Source organism: Ovis aries, chromosome 15 (genome assembly GCF_016772045.2).
Source record: "Ovis aries strain OAR_USU_Benz2616 breed Rambouillet chromosome 15, ARS-UI_Ramb_v3.0, whole genome shotgun sequence".
NCBI classification, from domain to species: Eukaryota; Metazoa; Chordata; class Mammalia; order Artiodactyla; family Bovidae; genus Ovis; species Ovis aries.
This window is the reverse complement of record NC_056068.1, coordinates 38,964,219-38,984,624: the sequence shown is the minus strand read 5'-3', so window position 1 is coordinate 38,984,624 and position 20,406 is coordinate 38,964,219. Positions and strand designations below refer to the sequence as shown.

Here is a 20,406-nt window from a genome sequence, read left to right as displayed (position 1 = left end):
CAGGAAAGCTTACGTTTGGGAGCCTGAGAGGCGGGTATGGGGCGTTAGGAAACAGATTCTGCTCTTCAAGGGAGCACACAAAATCTCAACATGCTCCAAGTCCCAACCAGAGGCAGTAGTTTGAAAGAAGCTTGGGCAAGACCCATTTGCTGATCTTAGAGAGCCTCCCAGAGAGACAGGAGGCAAATGGGACACTCCTTGGGGGAGAAAATGATGGCAACAGCCGTTTGGGGGAGCTGGTCCTACCATGCTAATGCTAGTACAGGCAATCTCCATTCTGGAATGTCCTCTCTAGTCTATTAGTGCCAGGGACCCAATCAACCCTCCAATGAGCCAGCAGCAGCCCTGTGCCCACCAGGCGCTGCAAAGAGCCATACAAGAAGCCTATCTTGCCCTCCAGGAGGCTTGCAGTCACCACATAAGGCACAGCTAACTGGACAGAGGACAGTACTGCCTAGCAGCACACTCACAGTACTCAGCTCCAGAACAACATAACGGTTCACGCAGCTCACATAAAAGGCACCTTTAGAGCACACAGCTCTGGTAACCAGAGTGGAGTGTGCTGCTGGGCCCCAAAGGACATCTCCTACATGAGGCCACTTCAAGATAAGGAAACATAAATAACCCATCTAAGACATTGAAAGAAATACAAAGATTTGGTCAACTAAGGAGATAGAGGACTATATTCCAAATGAATGAATGAGACATAATCCGAGAAAAATAACTAAATGAAGAAATGTAATCTACCTGAAAAAAAAGTTCAAGGTAGTGATCATAAAGATACTCAACAAAATCAGAAGAATGAATAAACATGGCGAGAAGTTTAACAGCTAGAAATACAAAGAACAACAAAGCATATAGAATAAATGAAATAAAAAATACAGTGAAACCAATCAGCAATCTGGAAGACACAGTACTGTAAATCACCTGAGCTGAACAGAAAAAAAGAATGGAAAATTTTCAAATGAGGATATAGTTTAAGAAACCTCTGGGGCAACATCAAGCATACTAACATTATAGGGGTCCCAGAAGGAGAAGACAGTGAGAAAGGGGGCAGAGAACTTACTTGAAGACATCATAGCTGAAAACTTCCCTAACCCAGGAAAAGATATTTAGGTTCAGGAAGCATGGAACGTCCACTCCAGGTAAGAACACTGGAGTGGTTGCCATTTCCTTCTCCATGGGATCTTCCTGACCCAAAGATCAAACCCAGGTCTCCCAGATTGCAGGCAGAGTCTTTACGGTCTGAGCCACCAGGAAGAGCATAGGAACATATATATGGGTCTTTTTTTTTTTTAATCACACCAAAACAAATTATAATTAAAATGGCAAAAGTTAAAGATAAGAGAATTTTAAAAGCAGTGAAGGAAAAGCTAACTAGTCACACACAAGGAACTCCCGAAAGACCATCAGCTGACTTTTCTGAAGAAGCTGCAGACCAGAAGGGAGTGACATGACATATTCAAACTGAAGAAAGAAAAAAACCTACAACCAAGAATACCCTACCCAACAAGGTTATTGTTCAGATTTGAAGGGGAACAGACTTTAGAGATCAGCAAAACCTAAAAGAGGTCAGCATCACTCACTAAATCAGCTTTACAAGAATTGTTGAAAGAACTTCGATAAGTAAAAAAGAAAGGTCCACTGCTAGAAACATGAAAATTATGAAAGGAAAGAAACAACTTTAAAGATAAACATACAGTAAAGGTAATAGATCAGCCATTATAACCCACTCCAGTACTCTTGCCTGGAAAAGCCCATGGACAGAGGAGCCTGGTAGGCTGCAGTCCATGGGGTCACTAAGAGTCGGACGTGACTGAGTGACTTCACTTTCACTTTTCACTTTCATGCATTGAAGAAGGAAATGGCAACCCACTCCAGTGTTCTTGCCTGGAGAATCCCAGGGACGGGGGAGCCTGGTGGGCTGCCGTCTATGGGGTCGCACAGAGTTGGACATGACTGAAGTGACTTAGCTACCTTGCCAAACCTACTTTCTCTAGCTAATTTATAGACAAAGTATCAAGGAAAGACATCTATTCTCCTTAATACAATTAACAATGCACACTAAAGAACAGTTTCATTTTTTAAAAAAATCTAAGGTGAAAAGAAAATCAAATATTTGGAGACAGGATGGCATCATGATTGAAACTGCAAATTTTAGAACCAGAATAGTTACTATTTACTGGCTTTATAACACCAGGAAAGTGACCTAGCAGCAGCAGCAGCAAGTAGCAGGAAGGCTAAAGACAAAGGTAATAAAATAATGTATGGCCATAATAAATACAAAAAGATTTTAAATATGATGTCAAAAATAATAAATATATATGGGATAAAAATATAGGGTGGTTAGAATTTGTTCAAAATGAAGAGATCTATCAATTTAAAACAACCATATATGTGTGTATACATTTATTACCCTCATCGTAACCACAAACCAAAACTCTGTAATAGATACATACACAAAAAAAGAGAAAGAAATTCAAGTTTAACACTAAAGACAGTCATCAAATCACAAGGGAAGAGAGCAAAAGAACTACAAATAACTACGAAAGCAATCAGCAAATAATTTAAGTGGCAAAGTATAAACCTATCAATAATTAATGTAAATGGACTAAATGCTCCAACGAAATGTGGAAAAAAAAAAAAAAAAAGACCCATATATACATTCCTATGCTCTTCCCTGGTGGCTCAGACTGTAAAGAGTCTGCCTGCAATGCGGGAGACCTGGGTTAGATTCCTGAATCAGAAAGATCCCATGAAGAAGGAAATAGCAACTCATTCCAGTACTCTTACCTGGAGAATCCCCATGGATGGAGGAGCCTGGCAGGCTACAGTCCATGGGGTTGTAAAGATTCGGACACAACTGAGAGACTAACACTTTAACTTCATAAGCTCACATAAGAAAGTCACTTCAGATTTACAGATATACACAAAATGAAATGAGGGGCTAGAAAAAGGTACTCCATGTAAGTGGAAATGAAAAGAAAGCTGGTATACCAATACTTATATCAGACAAAACAGACTTTAGAACAAAGACTGTGACAAAAGAAGGCCATTACATAATGACAAAGTCATCAATCCAATAAGAAGATATAAACAATTATAAACATACATGCTCTCAACGTAGGAGCACCTAAATATATAAGACATATTAATAAACATAAAGGGAGAAACTGATAGTAATACAGTAACCGCAGCAAACTTTAAAACCTAACTTTATGTCAATGGACAGATCATCCAGATGGAAAATCAGTAACAAAACATTGGCCTTATATAATACATTAGAGCAGATGATTTAATAGATATATACAGAACACTTCACCCAAAACCAGCAGAATATACACATCCTTTTCAGTGCAAATCAGTAGATCAAAAGTTCAGCCACAGAAGTGAAGTGAAGTGAAATGACTCAGTCGTGTCCGACTCTTTGCAATCCCATGGACTGTAGCCTACCAGGCTCCTCTGTCCAGGGAATTCTCCAGGCAAGAATACTGGAATGGGTTGCCATTTCCTTCTCCAGGGGATCTTCTCGACCCAGGGATCGAACCCAGGTCTCCTGCATTGCAGGCAGCTGCTTTACCGTCTGAGCTACCAGGGAAGCCCCTCAGCCACAGAACAATTCTCAATAAATTTAAGAATACTGAAATTATAAGTATCTTTTCTTAGTAAAAGTATATATATCTTTTCTGAAAACAGCATGAGACTAGAAATGAACTACAAGGAAAAAAGCTATAAAAGACAAAAATGAGAAGGATTAAAAAAATGCTACTAAACAATCAATGGTTTATTGGAGAAATCAGAGAGGAAATAAAAAAATACCTGAAAACAAATGAAAATGGAAATACAACAATCCAAATCTAATGGGGCACATCAAAAGCAGTTCTCTCCCTATGAGGGAAGTTTACAGTGATACAGGCCTACCTCAGGAAACACCGAAAATCTCAAACAACCTAACCTTATATCGAAAGGAACTAGAAAAAGAAAAAACAAACCCAAAATTAGTAGAAGGAAAGAAATAATAAAGATTAGAGCAGAAGTAAATGAAAGAGACTTAAAAAAAAGACCAATAAAATTATTAGTAATTCTTTGAAAAGATAAACAAAATTAATAAACCTTTAATCAGACTCATCAAGAAAAAAAGAGAGCCCAAATAAATAAAATCAGAAATGAAAAGAAATAAAATAGAAACGCAAAGGACCCTATTACTAAGAACAAATATATTCCAATAAAATGGACAACCTAGAAGAAATGGATAAATTCCTAAAAACATGCAATCTTCAAAAACTGAATCAGGAAGAAGTAAAAAGATCTGAGTAAACCAATTACCAATAATAAAATTGAATCAATTTAAAAAAAAAATTCCCAACAAACAAAAGTCCAGGACCAGATTTTACAGGTAGATTTTACAGATTTGACAGAATTTACAGGTAGGTTCTTCAAAACATTTAAAGAAGAGCTAACATTCATCCTTCTTAAACTATTACAAAATACTGAAGAAACAGGAATGCCTCTTAACTCATTCTACAAGGCCTGCATCACCTTGGGCATATCAAAACCAGACAGAGATACCATAAAAAAAGAAAATTACAGGCCAATATCACTGATGAACACAGATGCAAAATCGTCAACAAAACATGAGCAAACTAAATTCAACAATACATAAAATGGATCACACTGTTATCGAGAGGGATTTATCTCAGGTATGCAAGGATTTTTCAGAATCTGCAAATCAAAGTGATACACCACATTGGCAAGCTGAAGAATAAAGAAGGCCACATATTACAAAACCACAACCAACACCATACTCAACAGTGAAAATCTGAAAGCATTTCCTCTAAAATCAGAAATAAGACAAGGATGCCCACTCTTGCACTTTTATTCAACATAGTGTTGGGCAGTCCTAGCCCTAGTAACCAGACAAGAAAAAGAAATAAAAGAAATCCAAATTAGAAAGGAAGAAGTAAAACTGTCCCAGTTTACGGATGATGTGATACTAAGTACAGAAAATCCTACACTACTAAAACCCACTAACCAAATAATTTCGGTAAAGTTACATTGTTGGTAGGAATGTAAACTGGTGCAACCACTATGGACAACAGTATAGAAGCTTCTCAAAAAATTAAAAACAGAACTGCCATATTATCCCTACAAATGAGGCAGCTAGATGTAAATGTAAATTTCCCTGATGTGTCTTAAGATTACCAGAAGGTATGTTATTTTCTGAGCATAAACACAGTATAAAGTGTTAACAAGTTATATTCCCTTTATTATTTACACAGCACTTTTACATAATTTATTTCATTATTAAACTCCTGACAATTATGTTCAACCTCCATTTTTCATGTGAGCCAACAAAGTCTCAGAGTAGTTAAGTAACTTTTACGTCATAGACCTAACAGTTAGCTTTAAACACAGATCTAAATGATCCCAAATAAGGTATTCCAAGTAGAAAAGTATGATTACAATGTTAAATGAGCTTAGAAAAGTGTTATTAATAGTTTCTAATCAAGTATTTCAGTTAGTGATTTCACTATGACAGACTCTCACCCTCAACCAAATATCAAAAATGTTAATTTCAGTTCATGACCCAAAGTACTAATAGGTCATTCAACTACAAAAAAATAAAAACAAGTACCATGTAATCAGATATCTTACATTTTTTAAACAGAAATATATAATTAAACTATTAGGATAAGTAAAGATGCTTTCTTTTATTGGCATACTTTTAACATTTTACAAATCTTCAAAAATCTGTGACATAAGGTCACATATTCCAGATAATATCTTTCCCCTTTAATGTCAAGTTTCTATTATTTCTACATGGAACATTTACCAACTTCTTAATCCTCTCCCAAAGAGCATCTCTTTGAATTCTGATTGCTTATCTTCCAAAGCTGAGCTCTAGATTTCTGCTTCCTTAACAAGCCAAGACTCAGTTTATGACAAAGCAAACAAGAGCAAGCCATAGTAGGAAAACACAACATTAGCTTAAGCCCTAATAAACATTCTATCCAAGAGGAGAAAACATTTCAAAGTAGTTCTTCCTCCATTAATGAGCATCTTTCTCCCTTATTGTAGGTTCATAACCAAGAAAAAACAAACAAAAAAGCGAGTCAAAGATAAAAATACAGCTGAAATGAGTGGCTAAAAAAGCTTCCTATTACTTCATTGTAAATTAAACTTAGAACTGTAGATGTTTCGTTTCCTTCTTCCTCATAGGGTCCAGCCTGCTCAGATGCATCTACCATACAGAGGAGTAGAGAGTGTTATGTCCTAAGAATTGAAGGCTCTAAAAATAGAACCAGAAGGCATTGAGCAAAAGCATATTCAGTTGCTTCACAGGCCTCATCTAATCTTCCCTTGGGAAGGCATCTCACTCAAGGAATTGAAAGACAGGAGAAAAATACTTCCAAGAGAGAACTTCCTTACTTTACAAGTCATGTAGATACATGGAGAGAGGAAAATGATGGTTCTTCCTTCAACAAACATAATCTCCAAAACTACATAACAGATTCTTCAGGATGTTTTTTAAACTCTCAAAGAGGAACACCTCACAGAAAACATACCATCTTCTCCTGTTTCACTTCCTGCACCAGAGAGAGGCAGGGATTGGGTGAAGAGGTGTTAGACTAACTTGACCTAAAAAGACTGGGCTAAAGAAAGAAAACTAAGTCTGCCAATTCCCAAAGTAGACCTGATTGAAAACCAATATTCTATGCAGTCTTTGCATAAGTTATGATAAATAACTCTGTCTTGTAAAAGGCAGAGCTCTTTGTAAAGCTGCACAGAAGATAAAGTAGTACTTAACCATTTTATCTTCCTTTTTAAAACGCTTTCCCTCACCTAGCCTTTCTCAACCTCTCTCCGAAGACCTTCACCTTGCCCTCTATATGTCTGAGGTTCACTTCTTTCTTAGAACTGACCTCGAAACTCCCATTCCCCACAGTCCAACTAAGTATGAATCAGATTATGTGATTAAAGTATTTCCCTCTAATGGGCAAATGTGGTTTAATCCACAGGGTTCAATTCCACAAATATCATTAAGCTCTGCTATACTACATACAAGGCACCATGTGTTTAATCAAAGTACCTATTCTTCTTACAAGAAAACTAGTTAAATCAATCTTGTAATGGACAGTGTAAAAGAGAAGCATGTGAGTGCCTGCTTCACCTCACACCCTTCTCTTCCCATTTCTTCACATCTCAGTGCCCCTTCTCCCTACCCCATCCTCCAGGAATCAATATTGCTTCCAATAAAAGTCAGTGACTGGGAAGACAACAAGTGATGGTAGAAACAATATACATTCAAAACCACAGATGAGTAAAGGGTCTCCTAGATTTTATGTATTAATCACAAGTAAAATAAAAAGCTTCTCAATATATCAATTCAAGAAACCTACAAATCAGCTTTGCTCAGAACCCTCAGTTATTAAACCATATATACTGAGAGTTTTTCCCTTATTTCCATACAAGGAAATATGTTTTTAAATATTTAAAAATTTAAATTATTTAAAATATTACTAAGCATCAGTTCAATCTGCCCAACCATATTTAAAGGCTATTAAACTTAACTGCTTTCAGTTAGAACTGGTATTTTCCCCCCAAGTACTCCTGGTTTTGAAATTGCAAACTAATTGGCATACTTGCTTTAAAATCTTTTTTAGTTGTACAATTATTAATTTTTACTTAGAACAGCGCTCCAAACCTAGAGAGCAGGATACAATAACTGATAGGTTTGGTTTGGTTGAGCCACATGAAGTTATTTTTAATTGTTTCAAGTAGCTGTCAATATTTTTAAAAGTCAGGAGAATGGCAAGCAAAAATCTAGATTTCCTGTGTTCTCTTGAGAAGGTTGAAGATTGGGCCCAAATTCATTACTGCACTAATCAAGTGAACCTGAGAACTGGATATTCCTCTCTACATGAGGCATAAACTCTCTAGTGTATTTCACTCATTTTTATTTTCTAGTATCTGAAGCATGTAAGTTCGTTGAAAGGTGCATATTTTCCAGATCACTTCAACAAGTCACCTAATGTATAAAGCAACAAAGCAGGACATATTCATTTGCAACTTCATAGTTAATGATAAAAAATTTTTTTACAAGACTTAGAAGGTTGAGAAAGAAAAAAATTCAGACTGGTGGAAGGGTAACATACAGAATGTAAAAAGCCCACCTGAAAGTTTTTCTAGGAGGAAAAAAAAAGGTAAAAATTCAAAAACATTTGTCAAGACACTGAAAGCTTTCCTAATTGAACCTATGTTACTCCAGTTCCTTGTCACACTCCAAGCTTCAGAACCTCCCTTCCCACTTTCTCTTTATGTATAACAACAGCAGTTAGGCCATAAACTCTGAGAAATGTAATAGAAATTTATGAAAACACATATACATCTTCAAAAACAATTCTCCTCACACACTTTTTTAATAGTCTTTATTCACCATCAAATCCTCTCCCGAGTTATTTCTACGGTTTTCTGTTTTGTATTCTAATGACTATAGTCCTCACTTTCAAAGCCTGGGTTTCAGTCCTAGATGGGTTCTCCAGTATAGAAACTTTTTTGGCCCTTACAGTTGCACTCCTTATTATATCTCTTATTCCAATTTCTACAGTCTATTTCATTCAAAATTTATCTATAACCCCCTCTCTAAAATGTCTTGATCAAATTTGTGTAAGGGGGTGGGGATACCAGTTGTACAAAGAAAATCCACATACTGTTAGTTTTCTCTGATATTAATTTAAATAAAAATGAAGATTCTTAAAGAGTAAAAAAAAAAGTTTAAATAAACTGTGTATGTTAAATGCATAAAGCGACAAGAGACTGATGCTCTAGCATGTTTGGACTAGTGACTTCTCATCACGGACTCAAAGTACGAAAGAGAAAAATTGGCAGGAAATCTGTGCGGCCCAATGATGGTCATACTGTCCCCACACTAACAAGTTACTACGTGATGTCTAACCTCCCTGCACACCATTCAAGAAGATAAAGGGTGTCAAAAGACTTGTATCTAAAGAAGAAAAAAATAAGCAGCTTTTCTGGGCGAATTTTGGGAAAACAAAGCTTTACCGCACGTCACATCGTTACAGCATAAAACCACGCAACACCTTACTGGGGTCTCACTCCTCTTCACCCAAAGCGAGACTGGGGCCAACTTAGCCCCTATTGTGATGCGCCCTCCTCAGGATGTGGCGGCGTTAACCCAGAATGACAGAAAAGGGGCGGGGCACAGGGCTCCCCTGCCCTGGGAAAGAGGGTTGAGGGTATCGCCTTCATCTCTGGGGAAAGGCCTCAGAACTTCCAACCCAAAACAGCACCCCCGAAACCCAAGTCCCTTCGCTGCCTCTCCGAACTGGGAGCCAGCGGCCGGAGCCCAGAACCCCACCCACGGTCTCCCAGCAGGATCTGGGACGCCCAGACCACCGCCACAGCAGTTGAGCTCTCAAGCCCAGATTCGTCCTCCGCCCCCTTCCTCCTTCGCCCCCACCAAGCCCAGGCTCCGGCGCCGCCCCCACTGAGTTCCCCAACTGAGTCCAGTCACCCTCGAACCTGTAGTCCCCTTTGAGTGTCCAGGCACAGGCCAGGGCCAGCGACACCTTCGCTTCCTCCCCAACTAGATCCCTCCAGAGAGGTGTCTGTGGCTGCGGCCGCTCGAGCGGCTGCGGCTACTAAAGCCGCCCCAGCAGGTTACAGGCCGGCTCCAGGCTGCTTCTCGCGAGATCCCTCAGATCGAATAGGCGAGATTAGCTGAGTCGTCGCGAGAATGGAGCGGGGCCCAATGTAGTTGGGCGGGGCGCAGAGGGTGCCGGCTGTTGAGGGAGTGGCAGCCTGGGGTGGGCGTTCAGCCTGGGGGCTGGTGCCCCAAAATGGGAAGCGCTTGTGTCCACAGACGTCAGAATCTACTGCGATCCTCGAGCCTGAGTGGCTGCGAGCTGTCACCTCCAAATCTTTCAATACCACATTTTCCCTTGATTTCTTGTTACCGTTAGAAAAAAGCGGACATCCCAGAGTTGGAGAAATACCTAAGGACTCTGAGTTTACCAAGGAAGGCGTTTTCCTCAACTGGGTGAACTCCGAACGCCTTTGCCGGCTCAGCTGGCGGTTATTAACCGATCTGACTTAAGGAAGAACGGTTTTCGTCAGAGCCATCCTCTATTTCCTATCGTCCGCAGCTGTTTGTTTTTAAACACTGGGTGAGCGGGAATCCGTGTACTAGCTGGAACTTGTGCAGCTGGGCCTCTATGGAACATCTATAGCAACGTGGATGGCATATTGCTCCTTGCGGCAGAAGGTTGCCAGTCATAGGGTTTCGGTCACTCATCTTTACTGTCTGTCAAATGCTAGACTACACAAATGGAAAAAATGAAAGAAGGTCTCTGACCTCAAAACTCACGCCCTGGGAGCGAGACCCACCCTGAAACAGATGATCCTGTTAAACTGTGAAAGTGAAGTCACTCAGTCGTGTCCGACTCTTTGTGACCTCATGGACTGTAGCCTGCCAGGCTCCTCTGTCCATGGGATTTTCCACGCAATAGTACTGGAGTGGATTGTTATTTCCTGCCCCAGGGGATCTTCCCGACCCAGGGATCGAACCCAGGTCTCCCGCATTTTAGACAGAAGCTTTACTGTCTGAACCACCAGGGAAGTCCTATGTTAAATTGTGGTAAAGGCCAAGTTATAAGCTGTGAGAGGAAGAAACTGGCTTGGCCTGCCATGTTGAGGAAATCTCCACCAGGGAATGACATTTGAGCTGAATCTTGAAGGATAGGTAAGAGTTCCCCAGTTCTGAGAAGAGTGGGAGGAGCATTCATTCCCCAGAGGAAGCGAAGAGGGAGAGGACCGGGTTTGAGTAATTTGCTATGAAAACAGATTTTGCGGAAAGAACTTTGTTGAAAACCTGTTAATCACTGTTTAGTTGGGAAGAGAAAACTCCGTGACTCCTTCATGTGATAACAAAAATGTTTTTTCAAACGAATATTCATGGAGATGAGCAGTTGACCTGCACAGTAGAGGATAGGGCACATCCTCCTCCACATCTCAGGCCACCTACATATGAGAGACCTAAGGGAAACAGGTTATTGTCATAGTTGTGTTAGTCTCCCAGTCGTGTCCCCCTCTTTGGACCCCATGAACTGTAGCCCTCCAGGCTCCTCTGTCCATGGAATTCTCTAGGAAAGAATACTGGAGTAGGTAGCCATTCCCTACTCCAGGGGATCTTCCCAACCCATGGATGGAACCCTGGTCTCCTGCATTGCAGGCAGATTCTTTACTATCTGAGCCACCAGGGAAACAGGTTATTATCATAGTACACCAAATTATCATTGCCACCTTCTGCTAATGTGGAAATCTTCAAAGATTTCTAAGAAAGAAAATCTAATAGTTTTGTAATACAGGTATATCTCATGAAGAAACCTCAAGAAAACCCTCAGGCAACAAAACAACAACAAACACCCCATTAACCTTTATGTATTACCATGGCTTTCTCCTGTAAGACAAGATCAAGAGAAGAAATTCTACAGTCCAAGTTAAGGTTCGTGAGATCTGTCAAACAGGAATTATTTCCCTGTATCAAAATAAAAGCTATCATTGCCTAAAGAGGGGCTTCTTTGGTGGCTCAGATGATAATCAATCTGCCTGCAGTGCAGGAGACCTGGGTTAGATCCCTGGGTCTGATCCCTGGGTCAGGAAGATACCCTGGAGAACAAAATGGCTGCCCTCTCCAATATTCTTATCTGGAGAATTTCATGGACAGAGGAGCCCGACAGACTTACAGTTCATGGGGTCACAAAGAGTCAGACATGACTGAATAGTTTTCACTTTTTGTTTCCTAAAGAGAGACCCTGATATTCTACTGTAGTATTTCTGCCAATCTCCCTTTAGACATTACTTTCATACTATCCAACCTTCCCAGGTGGCGCAGCAGATTAAAGAATTTGCCTGCAATGCAGGAGACACGAGTTGGATCCTTGAGTGGGGAAGATACCCTGGAGAAGGAAATGGCAACCCACTCCACTGTTCTTGCTTGGAAAATTCTATGGACAGAGGGGCCTGGTGGGCTACAGTCCATAGAGTCACAAAGAGTTGGACACAACTGAGCGACTGAGCACACACACATGTATACGTATACTATACAAACATTTGGCTCACCCTAGGCTCCATACAAATAAGCCTAAGTCATAAACAAATGCTGAATTATTATGTTATACATCTGAAAATAATATAAATTATACCTCAATTTTTTTAATTAAAAATTTTAGAAAAAGTACTTCTGACTCTTGTGTGTGCCAGTCAGGGGCTCTGCTTATCATAATTCACACAGTTGTTGAGAGTCCCTTTGATAGCAAGGAGATCAAACCAGTCAGTCCTGAAGGATATCAACTCTGAATACTCATGGGAAGGACTGATGCGGAAGCTGAAGCTCCAGTACTTTGGCCACCTGATGCAAAGAGCCAACTCACTGGAAAAGACCCTGATGCTAGGAAAGATTGAAAGCAGAAGGAGAAGAGGGTGACAGAGGATGAGATGGTTGGATGGCATCACCACTTTAGTGAACATGAACTTGGGCAAACTCCAGGAACTGAGGAGGGACTGGGAGGCCTGGCTTCCACGGGGTCACAAAGAGTCAGACACGACTTGATGACTGAAACAGTAACAATTCCAAGTTCTAGGAATTTTCCAGAGAACATTGGAAGAATTAGTGAAAGATTTCAGATGAAGTATGGAATTTTTATTCCATTTTAGAATCAGGTCAAGTCATTTTACCTTGCTTTGAAGGACCTACAGTTCATTTTATTCTGTTATTTTTTTTAAAAAAGAAAAGAAAATCTAATAAAGCTATCATTGTCATTTTTTTAAAACAAGCAACTTTTTGGGGCATAGTAGCAGCTTTACACCTAGTAGATAATGCTATTGATCAAAAACTTTTGTACAATAATTTATAAATGCTAGCTGACTGAATGAGCTAAGGTACAGACCCTTAATACAAGTCTTCTTTCCACAATATCAATCTATATATCAAAGAGGTCAAAACAGAAATAGAGAAATTTCATAGACAATGAACAGACAAGTTTTTTCAGTTGTCTATATTATCGTACCACATAGCACGCTAACACAAGGTTGTTTCCAAGGCAGATAAGGTAGACCTCTAGTTGAATATTTATTCAGAGAATGAATGATAAGCCACATACCCAGTATCCTACTTAACTTTAAAGCCTTAGATTTCTTTGTACTATTTAAGCACTGTCACCTAACATCAGGAACAGGAAAATCATACACACAAAAAATCTGTATCTCTATTCAGCAAATATATTTATTGATCAAGACTGTGTATAAGAATGTAAGGGGAGATAACAGACATTATCAATATACAGGTTCTACTGAAGAAAAAAAGAGATGTGTAATTAACAAAAAGAAAACAAGTTGGGTCATACAGAGATTGAGAAATTGCACTATGGGAGGTCAGAAGTAGGAAAGATGATTTCCAACTGAAAATATGAAAAAGGTGCAGAAAAGGGGAGGAAAAGAAGAATGTTTGTCTTAGAGGTTGTAAAGAATAGATAGGAGTCTGGTTTGAAGCTATGGTAGGAAAGGGCATTCCTATGGAAAGATCAACAAAGGCATATAAATAGCTGAACTCGATGTTTTGTAGGGTCCTCAGTCGCATGCATGCTTTAGCCATGTCCAACTCTTTGTGATCCATGGATCACAGCCCACCAGGCTTTTCTGTCCATGGGATTTCCCAGGCAAGAATACTGAAGTGGATTGCCATGCCCTCCTCCAGGGGATCTTCCCCATTTGGGATCGAACCCTCATCTCCTGCATTGCAGGCAGATTCTTTACTGCCAAGCAATCGAGCCATCAGGAAAGCCCTTATGTAGGGAGAACAGTAGCAATTAAAAAGAATAAGAAGATTGAAATTGGGACAAAAAGACCTTGGAATGTTAGATTAAAAGTAAAAGTTTATTTACTTTTTCTGTAACTTATTAGCTGGTGATAGAGTGAAATCTCAGATCTTTCACAGTTTTTGACAAATGCTTTCAGGCTGGCTTTGTGGAAACTGACAAGCTGATTCAAAAATTTATGTATAAATGTAAAAGTTCTAGAATAGCTAAAAGAATTATGAAAAAGTACAAAGCTGAAGAACTTAACACTTCAAGATTTCAAAACTTACTACAATGCTATAGGAATCAAGACAGTGTGATATTCAACATTGTAAATCAACTGTACTACAATAAAAAAAATTTTTTTTATGATGTGGTATTGGCAATGAGCTAACAAAATACATCAGTGGAATAGAACTGAGAGTCCAGAAATGAACCCTTACATTTATGGTTGATTGATTTTCAGCAAATGCACCAAGACCATTCACTTCAATGAGGAAAAGATAGCTTTTTTAAAATCATGGTGTTTGATGCCAGGACAGTTAGATATCTGTATAAAAAAAAGCTAAAACAAACGAAAACTTGGATCCTTATTTCAAAAAGAAATTAACTTTAAATGGAACATAGACCTAAATATAAAAACTAAAACTATAAATTTGCTAAAAGAAATTAGAGGGAAAATCTTGATCAATTTGGGTTTAGGCAAAGAATTCCTAGATATGATACCAAAATCACAAAGCATAAAAGAAAAAATTGAAATTGGGGTTTCACTAAAATAGAATTTGTTTTAGTTTATGCTTCAGAAGATAGTATTAAGAGGATGAAAAGACAAAGCATAGACTGAGAGAAAATGTTTGCAAATCATACAAAGGATGTGTACTCATAATATATAAAGAACTCTTACAACTCGCTAATAAATAAGACAACCCAATTTAAAAACGGCAAAGACTTGCAAAGACATTTATATGCAGACATACAAATAGCTAACTAATTAGCACAGGAAAGGGTGCTAAATGTCATTAGTCATTAAGTAAATGTAAATCAAAACCACAATTAAATATGCTACATCCACACTGGAATGCATATAATATATCAGATGCAAGTGTAGATGAAAATAGGGAGAAGAGTTCTTATACAGTGCTAGCATGAACATAATTATGTTACAGCCACTTTGCAAAAATTTTGGTAGATTTTTAAGTTAAATATAGACTTACCATACTATACAGAAAATAAAGAGTTGTTACTAGGAAGCATCTACCCAGTCAGAGACTTAATTTTTCAGCTGTCCCACCCTTCTTTACAATATTAAGTATGGTTCCATGACTATATTATAATCAGTGAAATATGAAGAGATGATGTCACCTTCCCAGGCTTGACCAGTAAAAACTCCCCACGTGGCATTCCTTTTTCACTTCCACTTATCTGGATAGGTGACCATTAGGGCTACCATGGTAGAAGTTGAGTTCCTGGCTATCCTATTGAATTGTTCACCTGCCTAGTAGTATAACATTCCAGTAATATTATGTGAACAGGAAATAAAATACTATTTAATTTAGGTGGGTGTATATTTGGGATCTATTAGAGCAATTTGCTCACCCTAACCAATTCAGAGATGAGTACCTTTAAATGGATGAAAAGGTGACTGGTAAAAACCTAACAATATGGAGCAAAGGCTTAGCCATAATGGATAGTGAGAAAATAGACACCACAGGCTAGAAAAATAGAACCTTTGCTATGCAGACCATAAATATGAAAAATATTTATTAGACCATCCAATCTAATCAAGGGATATTGATTTTCTATAAAGAAGAGTAAAGGAATAATGATAAAGTGAGGATGAAGGGAATGTGATTAAGGAAGGGCTTACAAGGAATTTCTGAGGTAGTAACAATATTCTCTTTCACGATCTAAATAGTAAATTTTTTTTCCTTAAAAATCTATATATATATGTACAATAAATTTTCTATGTACAATAAATTTTACTATTTTAAAAAGTAAAAACACATCAATATAAAGTAGATTTTATTCCAGGCATGCAAAAATATTTAATTTATTACATTAATGAACTAAAGGTGAAAAGTTACATATTTTTTGAGAAACAGCATTTTATAAGGTTCTTTTATAATTTCAAAAGAACCCTTAGAAAACTAGTTACATAAGGGAATGTCATCAATATTTAAAGGCCATTGTCTTGTTGAGAAATTATATGTATATTCCTATTAAGGTCCAGAATATGATAAGGAAGCACATTCATTCATTAACATGGTATTGAAGTACTAGATAATAATATTAAAAAAAGAAAAAGAGGTATAATCACAGGGAGAAAAGAGAGAACAGTGTCATTTTTTGAGATTATGTGATCATCTACATAGAATAGCAAATGTAAATAAGATATTAGAATTAATAAGACAGTTCAGCAAGTTTCTTGGTAATAAAAGAAAATTAGAAAAATGAACAATGTTTCTCTATACCAAAATTAACCAATTAGAAAATATAATAAACATTTAGATACCTTTCACGTTAACCATTTAGAATTTAGCAATTAACAAAGGATACATAAGATTTTTCTACCAAAAAAAAAATGTTTAAACTCTATTTGAAGTGAAGTGAAGTGAATTGAAGTCGCTCAGTCGTGTCCGACTCTTTGCGACTCGATGGACTGTAGCCCACCAGGCCCCTTGGTCCATGGGATTTTCCAGGCATGAATACTGGAGTGGGTTGCCATTTCTTTCTCCAGGGGATCTTCCTGACCCAGGGATGGAACCCAGGTCTCCCATTAAATCCTTATGGCAGAAAGTGAAGAGGAATTAAAAGGCCTCTTGATGAAAGTGAAAGAGGAGAGTGAAAAAGTTGGCTTAAAGCTCAACATTCAGAAAACGAAGATCATGGCATCTGGTCCCATCACTTCATGAAAAATAGATAGGGAAACAGTGGAAACGGTGTCAGACTTTATTTTTTGGGGCTCCAAAATCATGCAGATGGTGATTGCAGCCATGAAATTAAGACGCTTACTCCTTGGAAGGAAAGTTATGACCAACTTAGATAGCATATTCAAAAGCAGAGACATTACTTTGCCAACAAAGGTCCGTCTAGTCAAGGCTATGGTTTTTCCAGTGATCATGTATGGATGTGAAAGTTGGACTGTGAAGAAAGGTGAGTGCCAAAGAATTGATGCTTTTGAACTGTGGTGTTGGAGAAGACTCTTGAGAGTCCCTTGGACTGCAAGGAGATCCAACCAGTCCATTCTAAAGGAGATCAGCCTGGGTGTTCTTTGGAAGGAATGATGCTGAAGCTGAAACTCCAGTACTTTGGCCACCTCATGCGAAGGGTTGACTCACTGGAAAAGACTGTGATGCTGGGAGGGATTGGGGGCAGGAGGAGAAGGGGACGACAGAGGATGAGATGGCTGGATGGCATCACTGACTCAATGGACGTGAGTTTGAGTAAACTTCAGGAGTTGGTGATGGACAGGGAGGCCTGGCGTGCTGTGATTCATGGAGACTGAACTGAACTGAACTGAACTGAAATTCTTGCCTGGGAAATCCCATGGACAGAGGAGCCTCGGGGGCTACAGTCCATGAAGTTACAAGAGTTGGACACAACTTAGCAACTAAACCACCACCACCACCAAAGTAGATTAGAATGAGTGAAAACATTTACTATGTTGATGAATAGGACAATACAATAAAGTGACAATTCTTAGAGTTAACATTTAATTTGAATACCATCCAGATAAAACTGCAGCTGGATATTTTAGAAAAGAACTCAAACTCCGTGTAACTACTGAATAGTAAAATAGAGGTTTACAAAGAAGAATATGTGTGTGTGTGTGCATAAAGTATGCAGGAACAGGCAGATACATCAATACAACAATAAATACATAGAATTCAAAAACAAACCGATGTTGGACTTTCCTGGTGGTCCATTTGTTAAGAATGCACCTGCCAATGCAGGGAACATGGATTCGATCACTGGTCCCGGAAGATTCCACATGCCACTGGGCAGCTGAGCCTGTGCAACACAACTACTGAGCCCGCATGTCCTAGAGCTCATGTTCCACAACAAGAGAAGCCACAACACAAGAAGCCCATGCAACTAAAGAAAGCCCATGTGCAGCAACAAAGACCCAGTGCAGCTATAAATAAATAAATACACATATCTTTAATAAATAAATAAAGAAACCTCTGTTAGCCAAGTCAACAGTATGGTGGAATAGAAAGTCCTAGCCCTTGGTTCCTCACAGAAACACTGATTTAGCAGTAGTATATGAAGCAAAGTATCTTTATGAGAAGTCTAGGATCCAGTTAAGAAGTTGCAGTACCCTGGCTTAGTTGCTCAGTTGTGTCCAACTCTCTACTACCCTATGGACTGCAGCCTGCCAGGCTTCTCTGTCCAAAGGGATTCTCCAGACAAGAATACTGGTGTGGGTTGCCATACCTTCCTCCAGAGTATCTTCCCAACTCAGGGATCAAACCCAGGTCTCCCGCACTGCAGGCAGATTCTTTTCCAGTTGAACCACCAAGGAAGCCCTCAGTACCCAAGAGAAGCACAAAATCAATAACAGCTGTATTGAAATGTGCCCATGGCAGAAAAAACTAGAAAAAGACCAGATCCCTGTTTGACATTCTACAAACAGAATTTATGCCTTACCTGCCTTAGGCACTTGGAGAGGGGTAATCAGGACAGCCTGTTCTCTTGACTCCAGTGTCTAGACATCTCCAGGATCCAGAGAATCCAGACCAACATGGCCTTGAGGAAACTGATGACTGAGATCAAAGCGGTGATGCCTGTGCTAAGATTCTATGTGAGAATGACTCTAAATCTGGCTATAAACAGTAACTTCCTCTTATTCTCTTAATGACTTGCAGAGCATTGAAGACCACAAGACCACCAGCGGATGCCAAAACATATATTTCTGCTGCTTGTGTCCTGCGGTTGTTCTGCTTCACTTCTGGCTGTCATTATTAGGAGGCGGAAGTTGAATAAATGCTGAAATTGTCTGTGGTTGTTTGCAGGGAATCTGCATATCATGAATGACCTTATCGGGTCTGGGATTCTGAGTTGTGAGCCCCAGGCAGAGACATTAAGTCACTGCCAGTACAGAAACCAGGACTATTCTCCATGTGAGCTCAAACTTAAAGATGAGGATTTTTCTGGATTGGAACCTGAAAGCCATTTTATTCTTCAATGCCTCTGATGGTTCTCATTTATACATCTTCGCAAATATGTCTTATCTTGGAACCTCCTGTACCCACCCTTTTCCCCTGGGATCCCAAGACAGGAAGAAAACATGTAACCTGTGAAGATTTGTGCCAAGAAAGCTGCAAATATTAAAATTTGGCCATAGTCCTTTCAAAGAGATATGTGATCTCTTATCCCAGAAGAAAAGTGGATAGCATGAAACTAATGGATCATATGCCCCCAAGCTCTTTTGATATTACTGTGAGTTTACATGATTGAGAAAATTATCTTTTTTTTTTTTTAAACAGAAAATGAAGCCTTAGGATAAGAATTGCTAAAACAAAAAATTGATTTTAAAACCTAAGTCTAAATACTGGGCTTTGTCTGGGATGAAGTTGAACTAAACCCAAGAGGCTCATAGTTTAAGGTGTTGACCTAAAATAAATAAACTGTTAGTCATTTCTCCAGCAAAAAAAAAAAAAGAATTACAGTTCAGGATCTGCAACCATGGTGAGCAACATGTAAGTCTTCACACAGCAAGGGAAGGAGAACCCTTTCACAGAAGGGAAATGGAAGTTGGGAGAGCTATAATAAACAGTCCAGAACTTTTCATTGGCCAAGTAGTTGGCAGGAGAGAAAAGATCTGCCCGTTGGGCCCTGCTTTGGAACCAGGGCATTAGAGCTCCCCCTTCTGGTCTCCTGATGATTTGACGTTTCTGTTTATTAATTTTTTTTTTAAAAAATATTTTCCTCTTTTAATCTTGATCTCTCTTTGAAAAAATCACTGATCAAGGGTCAGGTTTTCTGATTTTATCAGCTCCCTGTCCCTCAATGTCAGGAAAAGACTTTTCCTGAGTATAGTGTCTCACCTCAGAAAAAGTACACAAATTGGAAACCTATTGAAGTCACATTTGAGTAACAAAGAATGTAAGTGAGAGAACTTTCAGGCACTTTTTCCCTGAAGTTTATATAGTATCAAGATATTAGGCATTGTCATCATCAAGTTTGGCAGACAGACTTCCAACAGGCATGGTCCAGATAGCTTTGGGAAACTATCTTATCAAAAGTTGTCTGCTTCAGTTCCAGGAATCTTTACTTTCAGATCACTAGATAATGTGCAGGTCTGGCCAGTGCTTTCTTTAGACGTGTCACATGAATCTCCAAGTCTTTTCCCTGGAGTTTGGTAGCACAAAGATTGGTTTTGCAGTATCTGATAGGGGCCCTTCCAGCAAGGTTAAAGAGGGTCTTCGTGGAGGTGCCTTTTCCAATAGACAAAATCTCCAGTTGGCAAAGTATGATGCTTAAGGTCTTCCTCTTCCAGGAATGCGTGGTGAAAAGAATGCTCTGTGAT

The 20,406-nt window shown here is 38.9% G+C and overlaps 1 protein-coding gene across 13 annotated transcripts in view; it reads right to left on the bottom strand.

Annotated features, from left to right (window-relative positions):
- The window catches only part of BTBD10 (BTB domain containing 10), a 77,536-nt gene extending 67,807 nt beyond the window's left edge, over window positions 1-9,729 (bottom strand). For all 13 annotated transcript variants that reach the window (XM_042233033.1, XM_042233040.1, XM_042233035.1 and 10 more), the window contains exon 1: window positions 9,544-9,729. The gene's annotated coding sequence lies outside the window, so the exon portion shown is untranslated. The remainder of the gene's footprint in view (window positions 1-9,543) is intronic.
- Window positions 9,730-20,406: the final 10,677 nt, after the last annotated feature.